The sequence below is a fragment of the Salvelinus fontinalis genome, chromosome 28 (genome assembly GCF_029448725.1).
Source record: "Salvelinus fontinalis isolate EN_2023a chromosome 28, ASM2944872v1, whole genome shotgun sequence".
NCBI lineage: Eukaryota > Metazoa > Chordata > Actinopteri > Salmoniformes > Salmonidae > Salvelinus > Salvelinus fontinalis.
The window spans coordinates 31,654,305-31,673,057 of NC_074692.1; positions in this window are offsets into that span (position 1 = coordinate 31,654,305).

Below are 18,753 nucleotides of genomic sequence, written 5' to 3' on the forward strand. Positions count from 1 at the left end.
CTGTAGTGCCTTGCGGTCAGAGGCCGAGTAATTGCCGTACCAGGCAGTGATGCAACCAGTCAGGATGCTCTCGATGTTGCAGCTGTAGAACCTTTTGAGGATCTCAGGACCCATGTCAAATATTTTTAGTTTCCTGAGGGGGAATAGGCTTTGTCGTGCCCCCTTCACGACTGTCTTGGTGTATTTGGACCATTCTAGTTTGTTGTTGATATGGACACCAAGGAACTTGAAGCTCTCAAACTGCTCATCTGCAGCACCGTCGATGAGAATGGGGGCATGCTCGGTCCTACTTTTCCTGTAGTCCACAATCATCTCCTTACTCTTGGTCCCAGTCTCTGCTGCTGAAAAACATCATCACAGCACGATGCTGCCACCACCATGCTTCACCATAGGGATGGTGCCAGGTTTCCTCCAGATGTGATGCTTGGCATTCAGAGAATCTTGTTTCCCATGGTCTGAGAGTCTTTTAGGTGCCTTTTGGCAAACTCCAAGAGGGCTGTCATATGCATTTTATTGAGGAGTGGCATCTAGCCACTCTACCATAAAGACCTGATTGGTGGAGTGCTGCAGAGAGGGTTATCTTTCTGGAAGGTTCTCCCATCTCCACAGAGGAACTCTAGAGCTCTGTCAGAGTGACCATCGGGTTCTTGGTCACCTCTCTGACCAAGGCCTTTCTCCCCCGATTGCTCAGTATGCCCGGGCGGTCAGCTCTACGAAGAGTTTTGGTGGTTCCAAACTTCTTCCATTTAAAAATGATGGAGGGCACTGTGTTCTTGGAGACCTTCAATGTTGCAGACATTTGGTAACCTTTACAAATCTGTGTCTCAAAACAATTCTGTCTCAGAGCTCTATGGACAATTCCTTCCCTCATGGCTTGGTTTTTTCTGTGACATGCACTGTCAGCTGTGGGACCTTTTATAGACAGTTGTGTACCTTTCCAAATAATGTCCAATCAATTGAATTTACCACAGGTGGACTCCAATCATGTTGTAGAAACAGCTCAAGGATGATCAATGGAAAAAGGATGCACCTGAGACTCATAGCAAAGGGTCTGAATACTTATTTATATAAGGTATTTCTGTTTTAAATTTGTATACATTTGTAAAAAAAAAATCTTAAAACCTGTTTTCGCTGTGTCATTATGGGGTATTGTGTGTAGATTGCTGACAAGTTTTTATTTATTTAATCCATTTTAGAAATAGGCTGAAATGTAACACAATTTGGAAAAAGTCAAGGGGTCTGAATACTTTCCGAAGGCACTGTACCTTTCACTACCACACACACTACAGGACAGTACAGTCATATTCACCTTACAATCACTCCCAACTGGGATATCCTTATTGGGATTGTGGTTAGGGCGTTCGTCTTTGGGTCAGGTGATCCAAGTTTGTGGCCCGCAGGAGACCTCATGCTCCTCCCTCAGTTTATTACACTGGTGTCAAAAGTGGGATAGTGCTTGTTGGCCGTTGAGACCACGTGTTTGTAGGTATTTGCTGTACTTATGTAGGCAGGCCTATTATTCACTTAGTAAGGATTGTATTTACCAAGGTTCCACTCCAGGCAGGTTTAAACTCCTATTCATAAAACTCTATACTCCCATGAACCAGCAAGTTCTGTGCTCCTCCCTCCTCCCAGATGTAAGAGGTGTCCTTGACTCCTCTTTTAGTGTAAATCTTGTTTGTCTAGTTTTTGATTGACATTTTGAAAGAGGGTAGACGGATGTGTACACAAGCGTCTTCACTGTCAGTTCCTCTGTGAAGCGTTGCTAACCCAGAATGCCACTGCCAACTGTGGAAATATGGGCGGGGTTGTTGGAGATGGAAGTGGTTTTGTCTCTTCAGCTCTGTAAGAGAGCTCTGTAGGAGTAACAAAAGCATTCTCACTCTTGTCAACTTCCACCGTAAACTTCAGCTCCAAGCACCACTGTTGCAATGTGAACACTCATTGTGACTGTAGGGATATATTTTAGACTATTCTGCTGCCGTGGTGGAGAATCTGTTTTTTGACAGGTTTCCATTTCAAGCTGGATGACTTCCTGAAGATAAGACAGTGTTTCTGCAATGCTTCATAAGATAAATAAATTGTGAAATAAATGGGAATCCAGTAAACGCAGAGAGGGCTGAAGTGTCTCAGTTTGCCGCCTCAGAGATGTTAAAGTGTCTCAGTTTGCCCCTCTCAGAGATGTTAAAGTGTCTCAGTTTGCCCCCTTTCAGAGATGTTAAAGTGTCTCAGTTTGCCACCTCAGAGATGTTAAAGTATCTCAGTTTGCCCCCTCAGAGATGTTAAAGTGTCTCAGTTTGCCCCCTCTCAGAGATGTTAAAGTGTCTCAGTTTGCCCCCTTTCAGAGATGTTAAAGTGTCTCAGTTTGCCCCCTCTCAGAGATGTTAAAGTGTCTCAGTTTGCCCCCTCTCAGAGATGTTAAAGTATCTCAGTTTGCCCCCTCTCAGAGATGTTAAAGTGTCTCAGTTTGCCCCCTCTCAGAGATGTTAAAGTATCTCAGTTTGCCCCCTCTCAGAGATGTTAAAGTGTCTCAGTTTGCCCCCTCTCAGAGATGTTAAAGTGTCTCAGTTTGCCCCCTCTCAGAGATGTTAAAGTGTCTCAGTTTGCCCCCTCTCAGAGATGTTAAAGTGTCTCAGTTTGCCCCCTCTCAGAGATGTTAAAGTGTCTCAGTTTGCCCCCTCAGAGATGTTAAAGTGTCTCAGTTTGCCCCCTCAGAGATGTTAAAGTGTCTCAGTTTGCCCCCTCTCAGAGATGTTAAAGTGTCTCAGTTTGCCCCCTCTCAGAGATGTTAAAGTGTCTCAGTTTGCCCCCTTTCAGAGATGTTAAAGTGTCTCAGTTTGCCCCCTCTCAGAGATGTTAAAGTGTCTCAGTTTGCCCCCTCTCAGAGATGTTAAAGTGTCTCAGTTTGCCCCCTCTCAGAGATGTTAAAGTGTCTCAGTTTGCCCCCTCTCAGAGATGTTAAAGTATCTCAGTTTGCCCCCTCAGAGATGTTAAAGTGTCTCAGTTTGCCGCCTCAGAGATGTTAAAGTGTCTCAGTTTGCCGCCTCAGAGATGTTAAAGTGTCTCAGTTTGCCCCCTCTCAGAGATGTTAAAGTGTCTCAGTTTGCCGCCCCAGAGATGTTAAAGTGTCTCAGTTTGCCCCCTCTCAGAGATGTTAAAGTGTCTCAGTTTGCCCCCTCAGAGATGTTAAAGTGTCTCAGTTTGCCCCCTCTCAGAGATGCTAAAGTGTCTCAGTTTGCCCCCTCTCAGAGATGTTAAAGTGTCTCAGTTTGCCCCCTCAGAGATGTTAAAGTGTCTCAGTTTGCCCCCTCTCAGAGATGTTAAAGTGTCTCAGTTTGCCCCCTCTCAGAGATGTTAAAGTGTCTCAGTTTGCCCCCTCTCAGAGATGTTAAAGTGTCTCAGTTTGCCCCCTCAGAGATGTTAAAGTGTCTCAGTTTGCCCCCTCTCAGAGATGTTAAAGTGTCTCAGTTTGCCCCCTCCCAGAGATGTTAAAGTGTCTCAGTTTGCCCCCTCTCAGAGATGCTAAAGTGTCTCAGTTTGCCCTCTCAGAGATGTTAAAGTGTCTCAGTTTGCCCCCTCTCAGAGATGTTAAAGTGTCTCAGTTTGCCCCCTCTCAGAGATGCTAAAGTGTCTCAGTTTGCCCCCTCAGAGATGTTAAAGTGTCTCAGTTTGCCCCCTCTCAGAGATGTTAAAGTGTCTCAGTTTGCCCCCTCTCAGAGATGTTAAAGTGTCTCAGTTTGCCCCCTCAGAGATGTTAAAGTGTCTCAGTTTGCCCCCTCTCAGAGATGTTAAAGTGTCTCAGTTTGCCCCCTCCCAGAGATGTTAAAGTGTCTCAGTTTGCCCCCTCTCAGAGATGCTAAAGTGTCTCAGTTTGCCCTCTCAGAGATGTTAAAGTGTCTCAGTTTGCCCCCTCTCAGAGATGTTAAAGTGTCTCAGTTTGCCCCCTCTCAGAGATGCTAAAGTGTCTCAGTTTGCCCCTTCCCAGAGATGTTAAAGTGTCTCAGTTTGCCCCCTCTCAGAGATGTTAAAGTGTCTCAGTTTGCCCCCTCTCAGAGATGCTAAAGTGTCTCAGTTTGCCCCCTCCCAGAGATGTTAAAGTGTCTCAGTTTGCCCCCTCTCAGAGATGTTAAAGTGTCTCAGTTTGCCCCGTCAGAGATGTTAAAGTGTCTCAGTTTGCCCCCTCTCAGAGATGTTAAAGTGTCTCAGTTTGCCTCCTCTCAGAGATGCTAGAAGCTGGAATCCACTGGAGTTGCATGGCAACTAGGTGGTCTTGACTTTATTCTTACAGGTATATAGTGTGCTACTTTTGACCACGGCCCTGTCGCCCCTGTCGGCCCTGTCGGTCCTGGCTAAAAGTAGTGGACTATATATGGAATAGGGTGCCACTTGAGACTAACTGTGGTGGTCAAATGAGACACATTGTTCTTGGGACTGGAAGTAAAGTGTTATTTTCCCCTCTTGATGCCTGTAGCAGCTGTCTCAATGAAACACACAGTACAGTTGATTTGTTAAGCAGGAAACATTAGGGGGGGAAAGTGTGTTTGTACAGGTATATGATTATTGTAGAAGTGTTGGCATTGGGGGGAAGTACAGGGAAAGTCAAAACACTGAGCATGTGTCCAGCTGCTTCCTGGTAACATCCACCACTGACCACACCTGGGTTCAAATACTATTTGATATCATGTCAAAATACTTTAGCAGGGCTTGACTGACTTTGCCTGGTGCAATGGAACCGCTAGAATAGTAGCAAAAGTGCACACCTTGCCCAACTGGCAGCCTAGGCAGGCTAGAGCAAACACACAAACTATTCCAAATATTTGTTGTGTTTGAACCCTGGTCTTCCATTGACTGACTGTTCAAGAAGTGCTGTGGAGGTTCTATTTAGAGCTGTTAATTTGTGGGGACAATAGGATGGGGTAATGAAATACTCTGTTGACAGAGGATGAGTCAGAGTGTGACCTTCTGTGAATACAAAGCTCACAGACAGTGTGTTCTGTCTTGTCACACACACACACACGAGGCACGCTTTTGAAAAAGCATGCAAATTTGAATATTCCGTTTTTTTGGGGTGAATGTCACTCAGAACTTTTCTCATCCCAAACGCTTAATCTCAGTAAAGGTTTGATTTGAGTATATTTTGTAGTAAAATGGAGGGATCCCGCTACTAGGGGAGAGCAGCTGAGTTAGGTCAGTGATTCCCAGATCATATTACACTCCACCACTCCAATACAGTAGTCATTTCCAGAGTGAGTTCCACCCAAAACAGCAGGAGACAAAGAAAACAGCCATGAATGACATTTCTCTGGCTGCTGTCACTCCATTGTCTGCAGTGCTTTGGCAAACATGGAAACACACCTAACAGGATGGCTTATTCCTCTATCATTGTGTTAAGTTTGGAAAATGTTAGATTATCTTCATTTCAAGCCGAGAGGAAATATGTTGAGAAACAGTACGTGTAGCTGTGGGCTTTGATGTGTGGTGTGATGAGGAATCCCATTGGAGCTAAGTACTTTGCCAAATAAAACACATTACTGATAACTGACTGGAGTTCCCTGAGCTGTTCAGAGGGGAGGATATGGCATTTTATAATATATCAGTAGAAAGCCATTGATATTATAATCATCGAAACTGAATAACTGAGATTGCATTAACTTTGAAATATCACACTGTGATGTTTTCCAACATGACACTTTTGGCTGAACATCTTCTGCTGTCATGGCAAGAGGACTAGATACAGTTGTACCATTCAGAACATTTGATAGCATAAATCACCAGTGAAGGTGAGTGACAGCTTCTCCTGCAAAGACCTATAATTAATCAGAGCCTCTGACTATTTACCCAACCCCTGCTATGCTACTGACAGCATGATGGATTGTAGAAGTTGTTCAGGCTAACAGGGACGGTTTGTCAGTCTTAAAGCTCTGGCATGCTGCTGTTATTTGGAATGCATAGAACTGTCAATACAGCCGAGGTAATGAATGATAATCACCCAAAAATGGCAGTTTGTCATATGGTTGGTGAAGTATGAGCCTTAAATGTGGGGATCATTGCTGTCATTTGCGAGTAAATTTTAAATTAATTCTAAGTACAGCAGTACAGCTTTACAGGCCTACTTTGGTTTCAAACATCCTCAAAAAGTTATACAGCTGCACCATCGAGAGCAGCCATGTATATTATCCATGAATAGTCATTTTACCCCTACCAGCAGGTACAAATTACCTCGACTAACCTGTACTCCTGCATACTGACTCGGTACCGGTACCCGATGTATATAGCCTCGTTATTGTTATTTTATTGTGTTACTTTACAATTATTTTTTTATTTATTTCTTTAATTAGAAAAATATTTTCTATTTCTTGAAGTGCATTGTTGGTTAAGGGCTTGTAAGTACTGTAAGCATTTCACGGTAAGGTGTACACCTGTTGTATTTGGCACATGTGACAAATAACATTTGATTTGATTTGAAACACGCAAGCTGTAAGGAATCAAAGCTTACACACCCCAAATTGAGAAATCAGCTCCACCCACCCCCACCCCCCTCTAGTTATTGTTTTCAAGGTGAAAACAAGGAGGTGAATAAAAAAATAAAATAATAATAACATTTTTTTATACCGCAGTGTGTTTCCTGTTCACCTTTGTTTACATTTCCTGTGATTTACTACCTCACACTAGAGGTGGGTATTCTGGGCTCAGGCTGGCAGAGAGAAAGAGGGAGGGACGTGCCAGATCCAAAGACCCACCTTGCATCCCAAATGGCACCCTATTCCTTATATAGTTATTTACATTTGGCTAGAGCCCTGGTCAAAAGTAGTGCACCGCATTGGGAATAGGATGCCATTTGGAATGCAGCCCCAGAGAGCTGTGCTGTGGTTCCCTGCCAAAGCTAATAAGGACTGGGGCTCTGCTGAGCTATCACACCATCTGTCTGTGACTCATGCTTCTAGAGAGCTGCCATGCCAGTGGTAGACTGCCAGCTAGCCCAGCCTTTACCTGACAGATAATGGAACGACTGACCGACATTCACAGGAATCCTCTTACCGGCAGATAACTCATGAATAGGCGGACTACTGAATGACTGCATATAGATAAAGAAATCACAGGGAGGAACTGACTCAGAAGTGATAATGTGCTATAAGCCACATGTGAATAGATGTTTTCTGTGTTTATTTCCAGTGTTAGGATCACTTGACTGCACCCACAGCATGGTGATGTAGTCCTAATGTTGAATGTGAACTCAGCAGTGTGATTGCTGTCATCCTCTCTTCCCTACTCCTTAAGGCCTGACCTGATTGGCTGACAGAGTAATTAAGTGTTCTAGAGGAGCAGCAGTAGAGGCTGGCTGAACAGCTCAGTGTGTTAATCATAAATAGATCCAGGTGGTTTGTTTTATTCTCCTCTCTTCCACCCCCTCCATTTTCCATTCAATTTAACTGCCCACTCATGACCTGCAAAGCTGGCTGGGAGAGATGAACTTGGTTGTTCAGACACAAGCACAAATTAGCATTAAGTGTAACCGACCGTTCATGTATAGGAACTTTTTCCACCATGCAAGTTCAGTCAGCCTCTACACGCCTGCTTAGCTGGTCCAACAGTATCGTCATTGCAATACTACCGTAAGTAATAAGTTAACCACCCCTCATCCAGATCCTCCAAACCACCATCCCCTCCTCTCCCTCCCCAGAGAGTGATGATGCTCAACATGAAGGCTGTGGTCTGTGGACTTTGTATGACAGTACACATGCTGCTGCTGCAAGGTCCTCTTTGTCTCCTCTACTCCTTTCCAATCCTTCACACCATTGACTATCAATGGCCGGGTCAGCGGGTGATCTCACTGTGAAACCACAAGGTTTATAAATGGACGTGTGGGCCGAGGAGACTTATCCGGGAGGACCAGGGTCGCCATGGGAACGTACGGCTGGGAGATAAACCCCGTCTGAACATTCTGAGAATGATCAAGGATACTGGTGTAGATAATTCATTATTTCAATTTTTTCCACGACTGGAAAGAGCTGAGCCGCAGCTGACCAATATTCGTAATAAATTCCTGATGCTTTGACAAATGTTGGATGGACTTTCTGACTGCCTGGGCTTAGGGTACCACTCTAGGCCCCTTATTGCCCCATAGGTTTTACATTACACTGAAGATTGGATAAGTCCCACACACACTGTCTAATTTTCCCTCTCAAACATTCTCTAACTCACTGTGTTAGATACCTATAGTGCCTTCAGAAAGTATTCACACCCCTTTAGTTATTCCACATTTTGTTGTGTTACAGCATGTATTCAGGTACTTGTACTGTAGTGGCTTAGACCACTGCGCTACTCAGGAGCCCAACACTTTTGGCAGCAATTACAGCTGTGAGTCTTTCTAGCTAAGTCTCTAAGAGCTTTCCACACCTGGATTGTGCAACATTTGCTCTGCTCATTATTCTTTTCAAAGTTCTTCAAGCTCTGTCAAACTGGTTGTTGATCATTGCTAGACGACCATTTTCAGGTCTTACCATAGATTTCCAAGTACATTTAAGTTAAAACTGTAACTAGGCCACTCAGGAACATTCACTGTCTTCTTTGTAAGCAACTGCAGTGTAGATTTGGCCTTGTGTTAGGTTATTGTCCTGCTGAAAGGTGAATTCATCTCCCAGTGTCTGGTGGAAAGCAAGTTCCAAGTTCAGTCTGCTTTGCCCCAAACATAACACTTTGATTTGTCACAAACATAACACTTTGCATTCAGGACAAAAAGTTAATTGCTTAGCATATTTTTTGCAGTATTTTTTTAGTGCCATGTTGCAAACAGGATGCATGTTTTGGAAAATGTTTATTCTGTAAGGGATTCTTTCTTTTCACTCTGTCAGTTAGTATTGTGGAGTAATTACAATGTTGTTGATCCATACTCAGTTTTCTTCTATCACAGCCATTCAACTCTGTAACTGTTTTTAAGTCACCATTTGGCTAATGGTGAAATCCCTGAGTGGTTTCCTTCCTCTCCGGCAACTGAGTTAGGAAGTACTCTTGTGTCTTTAGTGACTGGGTATATTGATACACCATCCAATTCCAATGTGTAATTAATAACTTCACCATGCTCAAAAGGATATTCAATGTCTGTTTTTATTTTTTATTTTTTTAACCCATCTACCAATAGGGGCCCTTCTTCGCGAGGCATTGGAAAACCTCTCTGGTCTTTGTGGTTGAATATGTGTTTGAAATTAACTGCACAACGAAGGGACCTCACAGATAATTAAATGTGTGGGATACAGAGATGAGGTGGTCATTCAAAAATCATGTTAAACACTATTATTACACACGGAGTGAGTCCATGCAACTTATGTTACTTCTTAAGGATATTTTTACTCCTGAACTTATCTAGGCAAGTCAGTTAAGAACAAATTCTTATTTTCAATGATGGCCTAGGAACAGCGGGTTATAATAAATGTGGAAAAGTCCAGGTGTGTGAATACTTCCTGAAGGCACCGTACCTACAAATCCAACCGATTATGAGATGAAATATGAGCAATTGCCATGGATATTATGTTTGTGGTTCAAGATGTAGATGCCCGTTGTCCTCCGCTGAGTTAAAAGGTTACCTTTGCTACACACTCACAATTAGAAATGATTTTGTTTCCTCTTAGAAAATAAATAGCAATGTCTTATAAAAGCTTATAAAAGCTATAAATAGACGTGATAAATATGGCAGGCCTATGTCATTCTCCCTGATGCAATCAACGTTAGCGTGAGAGGGCTTATTGGAAGTAGTAGCAGAGAGAGTTATGGGCGGTAGAGAAAGCCTTGAATCAGTCAGAGTTTGGGGCGTTGGATTTTGGCACAGAGTGGATACTCAGGAAATCCCTTGCACAAGGACAGACGGCCCGGCCTTTTCTGAGAGACTCACAGGTGTCTCAACAGGTCGTGGCAGAGCTATACATCTGGCTCTGGGTTGTGGTGGTAGACAGACAGCGTTACGTATGGCACCTGGTATCTCTCCATAACAATATCACCAGCATGACCATCACATCAAATCAAATCAAATAAAATATTAATTGTCACATGCTTTGTAAACAACAGGTGTAGACTTAAAGTAGAATGCTTACTTATGGGCCCTTTCTAACAATGCAGAATACAATAAAGAATAATAATACAATAATAACAAAAATAATAAAACATAAAAAAATAAGTAACATGAGGAATAGATACACAATGAACGATGATAGCTTGGTTATATACATGGGGTACCAGTACTGAGTCAATGTGTAGGGGTACGAGGAAATTGAGGTAGATATGTACATACAGGTAGGGGTAAAGTGACTAGACAATAGGATAGATTATACAGTAGCAGCAGCATATTTTATGAGTGTGTGAGTGTGTGTGAATCTAGGGATGAATCTAGTTCATTATGGTCCCAATGTGCCCTGTATGTCCTGATTCTCTGAGACCTCTATAACTGAATTAAATCAACATGTGTCACTGGTGTCCATTGCTAGAATGGGTCATTTGTATCAGTGCAGCTATTTACTTTATAGACACAACAACTAGGTAACGTAATCTGTTGGGATAAATATTTGAATTGTTATTGACAATAGTCCTAAAGGCATTGAGAGGATTTGAGGCCATTGCTTTTAATCTTGAAAAAGCCCCTCTCATCCTAGCCTGGCCTCTCATCCTAGCCTGTGTCCTTTTACACACTCTCTCCACAGATCCAGGTGGAGATTTCTGCTACAGTTGGATTTCTGCTACAGATCCAGTGGTGGAAAAAGTACCTAATTGTCATACTTGAGTAAAAGTAAAGATACCTTAATAGAAAATGACTGAAGTAAAAGTGAAAGTCACCCAGTAAAATACTACTTGAGTAAAAGTCTAGAAGTATTTGGTTTTAAATATACTGAAGTATCAAAAGTAAATATAATTGCTAAAATATACTTAAGTACCAAAAGTAAAAGTAAAATTAAATTCAAATTCATTATATTAAACAAACCAGATGGCACCATTTTCTGTTTTTTATTTATTTATGGATAGCCAGGGGCACACTGCAACACTCAGACATCATTTACAATGTGTGTTTAGTGAGTCCGCCAGATCAGAGACAGTAGGGATGACCAAGGATGTTATCTTGATAAGTGCGTGAATTGGACCATTTCCCCGTCCTTCAAAATGTAACGAGTACTTTTGCGTGTCAGGGAAAATGGAGTAAAAAGTAAGTAATATAGTGAAGTAAAAGTAAAAGTTGTCCAAAATGTAAATAGTAAAGTATAGATACCCAAAGAAACTTTTTAAATAGTACTTTAAAGTTTTTTTTACTAAAGTACATTACACCACTGTACAGATCCTAGTACAGTCAGTGGCGTAGCTGTGGGAATATCCCTCAGTGTCTTCAGTCTGCCTCTGTCTCAGTCCTCAGATTAGGCCCAGTCTACCATGGGGGTCCTTGGTGTGGAGGGGCTATTCTCTGCCCCTGCCCCCCAGCTAGTATATTCGGCTAGGGCTCAGTGAGTGCTGCCCACTGTGTGTTGCCCGTCAATGCCCTGATGACCTTGGCAGTGTCTGGCAGAGCTAAGAGGCTGCACCTGCTGCCTGTTGGAGTGGAAAGACATGATACTAAAAGAGTCTGTAGTGTCAGTGTGAACCATGAACTATGTTGAGTTCAGCCATTCTGTGTACTGTAGCTTAATTGCAGTTTGATTTGTTTTCTTGTTTTAATAATTTCTGCTATGCTACAGTATGTTGGCATGCATTGTGTACATTGTTTGTTAATTCAAATAACCTTTCAATTTACCATTACGTAAGAGAAAAACCTGTTTAGAAAACAAAGACACTCTTGTTTTAACACGTACATGATTTATGTCCTTGTCTGCAGGTACAGGAGGTTCCAGGGCCTGATTTGTAAATGAGCGTGCTGTCTGTCTGGTGCTATCTCACAAGCCTCCTTGTCATTAGCATGGAGGAGCAAGGTGGAAGAATACAAATGATCTCTATCACACCTAACTAGCAGCTACTAGCTGTCTATCAACACCTGGCTGAGGAGAGGCAGGAAGTAGTGTAGCCTCCTGCAAAGGGTGGGGGGGGAGCATTCCTTCTCTCTCTCTCTCTCTCTCTCTCTCTCTCTCTCTCTCTCTCTCTCTCTCTCTCTCTCCTCTCTCTCTCTCTCGCTCTCACTCTACTGCTGTTGTTGTTATGCCAGTGTTTAACTTAGAGGTGAAAAAACTCAATGAATCATAATGGACAAACTACAGCAGCTGTAATCCTAGTTAATCACTGATCACGCACCAGGATATCCAGATGATTCAGTTGTATTAGTGTGATTGTAGTGACGGAATGATGTTGTTGGTTTTGTCCATGCAGGATTGGATGAGCAGCTCTGATGTGTATTACAGCTGTATTGCCACTATCAAGTGATATTATACAGGGTTGTTTTCACCTTATGGTCTAAACATAGAAATAGAAATATTGGAGTCCGAATCCCTATTCTAGTAAACGGGTCTGTGATAGGCGGACTGCCATTCAATTGATTATATTTCTATGTTTACACATTCCCTTCCATTCCGTTTTTACCTTAGAGTTTTGTCACTGTGGCTTCCCAAGTAACCTAGCCCTAGCTAGTATACTGCAGCTTTGTGGCAGACTCTGTATATCTCAAACAGTGCATTTTGTTCAACCCCTTAGGGGAAAAATCAAATTCCTCCATTTCCCCATTCCCGCATCATCATATTGGAGATTATGGTTTCTTAAATGAACCATATTGCCAATGAGTGTAATCTTTATGTACCCCAGAGTAAAATATTACAGACCATTGACTTCACTGCTGCAGTGTAAAAAAAATGTTGTTTGTGTCCTCATGTTCCATGAGTAAGTGTGAGTTATCTGGGTGGTGGACGAGGTGGGATATTTATAGGCAATGTTCCCCCTATACAGTATCAGCCCACGGAGAGAAGCATGAGATTGAAATTCACTCAATTTTCCAGAGTTTCCCTGTTAACACTATCAACGTTTCCCTTTACTGTCGCAATTGTGATCAAATCAACGCAATATTAGCCACTTTAAATACAGCAAAACAAACTATGCAAGAGATTTTGTTGTAGGCCGAAGGCATCGGAGTAGGATTCTATTGCATTGACACTCCATGACTCAGCCCTTACACAGACCTTACACAGACCGATGCAGCATAACCAATCAGAGCTGCAGTAGGCCTATATGCAAACAGACCATTTCTGTATCTGGATCTGTGCCATTCACTTTGAACTGGACTGTTTACAGCATGAGAGGATGTGAGTAGATGCACTTGTTTTTAGATCCAAGCGAGAGCTGCATGTAGCCACCTGTGCACATTTTGTTCATATCCTTTGCTAGTTAGTGAGTTATTAGCCCAGTTATAGATATTTGTAGTCAGCAATAGGGGAGTGATTTCTTCTTACAACAGCACAAAACGTGTACATTTCTAGACATCTTTGAAAAGCAAGTCAGGTAAAGAGCTTTTTTTTTTGTCTCAAAGGGGTCAATGTTCTATTTTGATACCGGCTTGAATAAGCTAAGTACCCAAGAGGCAGAGGGTGGCATAATTTGTCTAATTCTCTGTAATAATGATATGGGAATAATAATGAATTTTATTTTGTAAAGTGGTTTCTTGCATCATATAACAACACATTTTCAGTCACCTCCTTGTCTGAAGGACAAGTGGATAAACAGGTTAATGTCAAGCCCTGCATGTTTTTTTTTTTTTTACAAAGGTCTAATGGAACGTAGGCTTACATTGAAGACCACACATTGGCTACTACTGTAGGCTGAATGATAGAACAGCTATTTCCATGTTAAAATGTTATGGGATGCATTTTATCCATTGATTTTGATGATAGCCACTCTGGTAGGCCTACATTATGATAAAATAGTGGCCTACTTGGACACTATTCAAATTGTAACTTAAAGCGGGTACAGCCCCAGTGTTTACAGTAAACGTACGCTGGAAGTTGCACAGAATTTTCACAATTTTCAAGTTTACGCTCAGCAGACCTGAAACTTGCTCAGTGCCGAAAAAAATATGAGGGAACATTGTTTATAGGTCTCTCTTTTCTACCTCAGAGATGCACGTCAGGTTAGAAAAATAACTGCTTTCAGTTTAATTTGATTGATTGCTAAAAGAAGCTTCTGCTGTTTCAGTCAAAACAGTCCTAAATCAAACTTGTCACAAATTTCCATATTTAACAAGGCATCACACACTAGGAGAGGGGAGAAACAAAAGTATATTCTGGAGCATGGTTGCATACGCACCAGTTTTAAAATGTTTTGTGAAGTAAAATTCTTTGATAAACTTCTAAGAATAATTATTGAGTTACCTGCTCCTTCGGGACAAAGTAGAGTTATAAAAATACATCTTAGTGTGTTACCATCAGTACTTACATATATCTTCTCTCTATATTTTATACATACGTTTATATATTGTCATGTGTTGCTGCCTTGCTATGCTGTTGTCTTAGGTCTCTCTTTATGTAGTGTTGTGTTGTCTCTCTTGTCAGGATGTGTTTTGTCCTATATTTGTATATATATATTTTTATCCCAGCCCCCGTCCCCGCAGGAGGCCTTTTGGTAGGCCGTCATTGCAAATAAGAAATTGTTCTTAACTGACTTGCTAAATAAAGGTTAAATAAATAAAAATTAAATAAATATTTGTATAATTTTATGATAATGTCTTCAAAACCAGTTTGAGATGCTTTAAAAAAAAAATTATGATTAAGAATACATCAGGTATAGTTAGAAAATCTAAATTGTATTTTCTTATATAAGTTCATTTTGCCAATGTTTCCAAGATATCGTGCTATATCTGCTTGTGGTAATTTAGCTTTGTTAGAAGTTACAAATGTGTTGACTTTTATAAGTTCACAGGAGTCAGGTCACAGTAGTTTTATGGTCCAGATGGGGTCCAGTCCCTGCTGTCCTTGATGTCCACAGAACCATTTCAAAACAATTCCACCCACATTTATATATTATTTCTTTATTGTATATACAATATATAAGTATTATATACCTGTATATATTGGCAAGCTATATCCCTGTATGTGCAAGTTGTGTCTCCTCTGTATGGGTTCTCTAAGGCTATGTCCAAAATGGCACCATATTCCCTATATATATAGTGCACTACTTTTGACAATAGAGCTATGGGCCCTGGTCAAAATTAGTGCACTATATAGGGAACAGGGTACCATTTGGGACACATTCTAGGAGTGGACGGTTCCACCTGGACCCCATCCTGGCTGCTGTGCTGTGGCGTGGGGCTGTGGGGCTGCTGCAGTCTGGGTCTCTGGGACCTCGGACACCCTGTCCTGGCTGATGATGCTGATGAATCTGTCTGATCCTTGCCCTGTGGCCTCTACCAGATCCATCCTGCAGAGAAACAAGTGTGTCTCTCTGTCTCTCCTCTGTGTGTCCCAAACGGTACTCCCTTCCCTATATAGTGCACTAATTTCAACCAGATGCCAGTGGGTGTCCCTGGTAAAAAAGTGGTACACTATAGGGAATAGGGCGCAATTTGGGAAACAGTCTCTGTCTGTGTATCCCAGACCAAACACATAGAGCTAGCTAGCCCTGGCCCAAACTGCTATATGATCACTCTGAACCATTAATACCAATTTGCCTCTCTTTATGATTTTCACATGCCATTGGCCTCCTCAAAGATCTCTTAGAATCTCCTCACCACAATAAAAGGACAATATTCCCTGGAAAACCACATGGCACTCTGTCTCTGATCTTCCTTAACATTATTTGTGAAAAGTTTTTGACCACAAGACATCTGTACAGGAGAAGTATGTGATGTATGCTGTATTTATGGGGGAGAGAAGTCTGATATCCCACAACCACATTTAATGCTTCATTTATTGTGTCCTGAAACAGCCCTCAGGGACGTCTGTTGTAGGCTGTTATACGTTCCGTTATACGCCAATTTGCCACACAACGAGACAGGTAGTTTTTCTCCCGTTCATAGAAGTTTTCAAAATACATAAAGATTGTATTTGCACTCAACACATCGACACATATGAATTCTGAAGGGCAGAATTTTGTCACACCCTGATCTGTTTCACCTGTCTTCGTGATTGTCTCTACCCCCCTCCAGGTGTTGCCCATCTTCCCCATTATCTCCTGTTTTTATACCTGTGTTTTCTGTCTCTGCCAGTTCGTTTTGTTTGTTCAAGTCTACCAGCGTTTTGTCTCAGCTCCTGTTTTTCCCCAGTCTCTCTTTTTCTCTCCCTCCTGGTTTTGACCCTTGCCTGTCCTGTCTCCGAGCCCGCCTGCCTGACCACTCTGCCTGACCCTGAGCCTGCCTGCCGTCCTATACCTTTGCCCTACCTCTGGATTACCGACCTCTGCCTGACCTGAGCCTGCCTGTTGTCTTGTACCTTTCCTCCACTTCTCTGGACTATTGACCCCGGCCTGCCTTGACCTGTCTATTTGCCTGCCCCTGTGGGATTATTAAACTGTTGGTTATCCGATGTGGTCTGCATCTGGGTCTTACCTTCATATCTGATAAATTAAAGCATATCCAATCATCATATAGGGCTTGTCAACTCACATCAAAAAAATCTCCCCCCAAAAATCTCCCTAATATTACATAATTATTGTCTGACTGGTGTCATGCTTACTGTAGGATGTTTTGTGATAAATGCATTCAGTCTCTAACTTACTGAGGTTAAAAGTGTTGACAATGTCAAAGATTTGCCTGAGTTACAGTTCATATGAGGAAATCAGTCAATTTAAATACATTCATTAGCCCCTACTCTATGGATTTCACATGACTGGAAATACAGATATGCATCTGTTGATCTGGTGAGTATGCAGGCCATGGAAGAAATGGGACATGTTCAGCTTCCAGGAATTGCATACAGATTCTTGCATTATCATGCTGAAACAGGAGGTGATTACAGCTGATGAATGGCGCGACAATGGGCCTCAGGATCTTGTCACGGTGTCTTTGTGCATTCAAATTGACATTGATAAAATGCAATTGTGTTCGTTGTCCGTAGCTTATGCCTGACAATACCATAACCCCACCGCCACCATGGGGCACTCTGTTCAGAACGATGACATCCGAAAACCGCTTGCCCACGCAACACCATACATGTGTTCTGCTGTTGTGAGGCCATTTGGGCATACTGCCAAATTCTCTAAAACAACGTTGCCGGCGGCTTATGGTAGAGAAATTAAAATTAAATTATCTGGCAATAGCTCTGATGGACATTCCTGCTGTCAGCATACCAATTGCACGCTCCCTCAAAACTTGAGACATCTGTGGCATTGTGTTGTGTGACAAGTCTGCAATGTTTAGAGTGGCCTTTTATTGTCCCTAGCACAAGGTGCACCTGTGTAATGATCATGCTGTTTAACTTCTTATGGCTGCAGGGGCAGTATTGAGTAGCTTGGATGAAAGGTGCCCAGAGTAAACGGCCTGCTCCTCAGTCCCAGTTGCTAATATATGCATATTACTATTAGATTTGGATAGAAAATACTCTGACGTTTCTAAAACTGTTTGAATGATGTCTGTGAGTATAACAGAACTCATATGGCAGGCAAAAACCTGAGAAGAAATCCAACAGGAAGTGGGAAATCTGAGGTTGGTCGATTTTCAACCCAGCCCCTATTGAATACACAGTGGGATATTGGTTATGTTGCACTTCCTAAGGCTTCCACTAGATGTCAACCGTCTTTAGAAACTGGAATGAGGCTCCTACTGTGATGTGGGGCCGGATGAGAGCTCTTTGAGTCAGTGGTCTGGCAGAGAGCCAGGTCCTGGTCACACGCATTTCACATGATAGCGACCTGCGTTCCATGGCTTTTCTATAGACAATGGAATTCTCCGGTTGGAACATTATTGAAGATTTATGATAAAAACATCCTAAAGATTGATTCTATACTTAGTTTGACACGTTTCTACGACCTGTAATATAACTTTTTGAACTTTTCGTACGACGTTCGGCTGGACCTGCATGAGCGTTTGGATTTGTGTACTAAATGCCCTAACAAAAGTAGCTACTTGGACATAAATAATGGACATTATCTAACAAATCAAACATTTATTGTGGAACTAGGATTCCTGGGAGTGCATTCTGATGAAGATCATCAAAGGTAAGGGAATATTTATAATGTTATTTCTGATTTCTGTTGACTCCAACATGGCGGATAATTCTTTTTTCTTCTGAGCGCCGTTCTCAGATTATTACATGGTTTGCTTTTTCCGTAAAGTTTTTTTAAATCTGACACAGCGGTTGAATTAAGGAGAGGTATATCCATAATTCCATGTGTAACCATTGTATTTTCATCAACATTTATGATGAATATTTCTGTAAAATTGACGTGGCTATGCAAAATCTCTGGATGTTTTTGGAACTAGTGAACGTAACGCGCCAATGTAAACTCAGATTTTTTTTATATAAATATGAACTTTATCAAACAAAACATACATGTATTGTGTAACATGAAGTACTATGAGTGTCATCTGATGAAGATCATCAAAGGTTAGTGATTAATTTTATCTCTATTTGTGCTTTTTGTGACTCCTCTCTTTGGCGGGAAAAATGGCAGAATTTTTCTGTGACTTGGTGGTGACCTAACATAATCGTTTGTGGTGCTTTCGCTGTAAAGCCTATTTGAAATCGGACACTTTGGTGAGATTAACAACAAGATTACCTTTAAAATGGTAGAAAATACATGTATGTTTGAGGAATTTTAATTATGAGATTTCTGTGGTTTGATTTTGGCGCCCTGCACTTTCACTGGCTGTTGTCA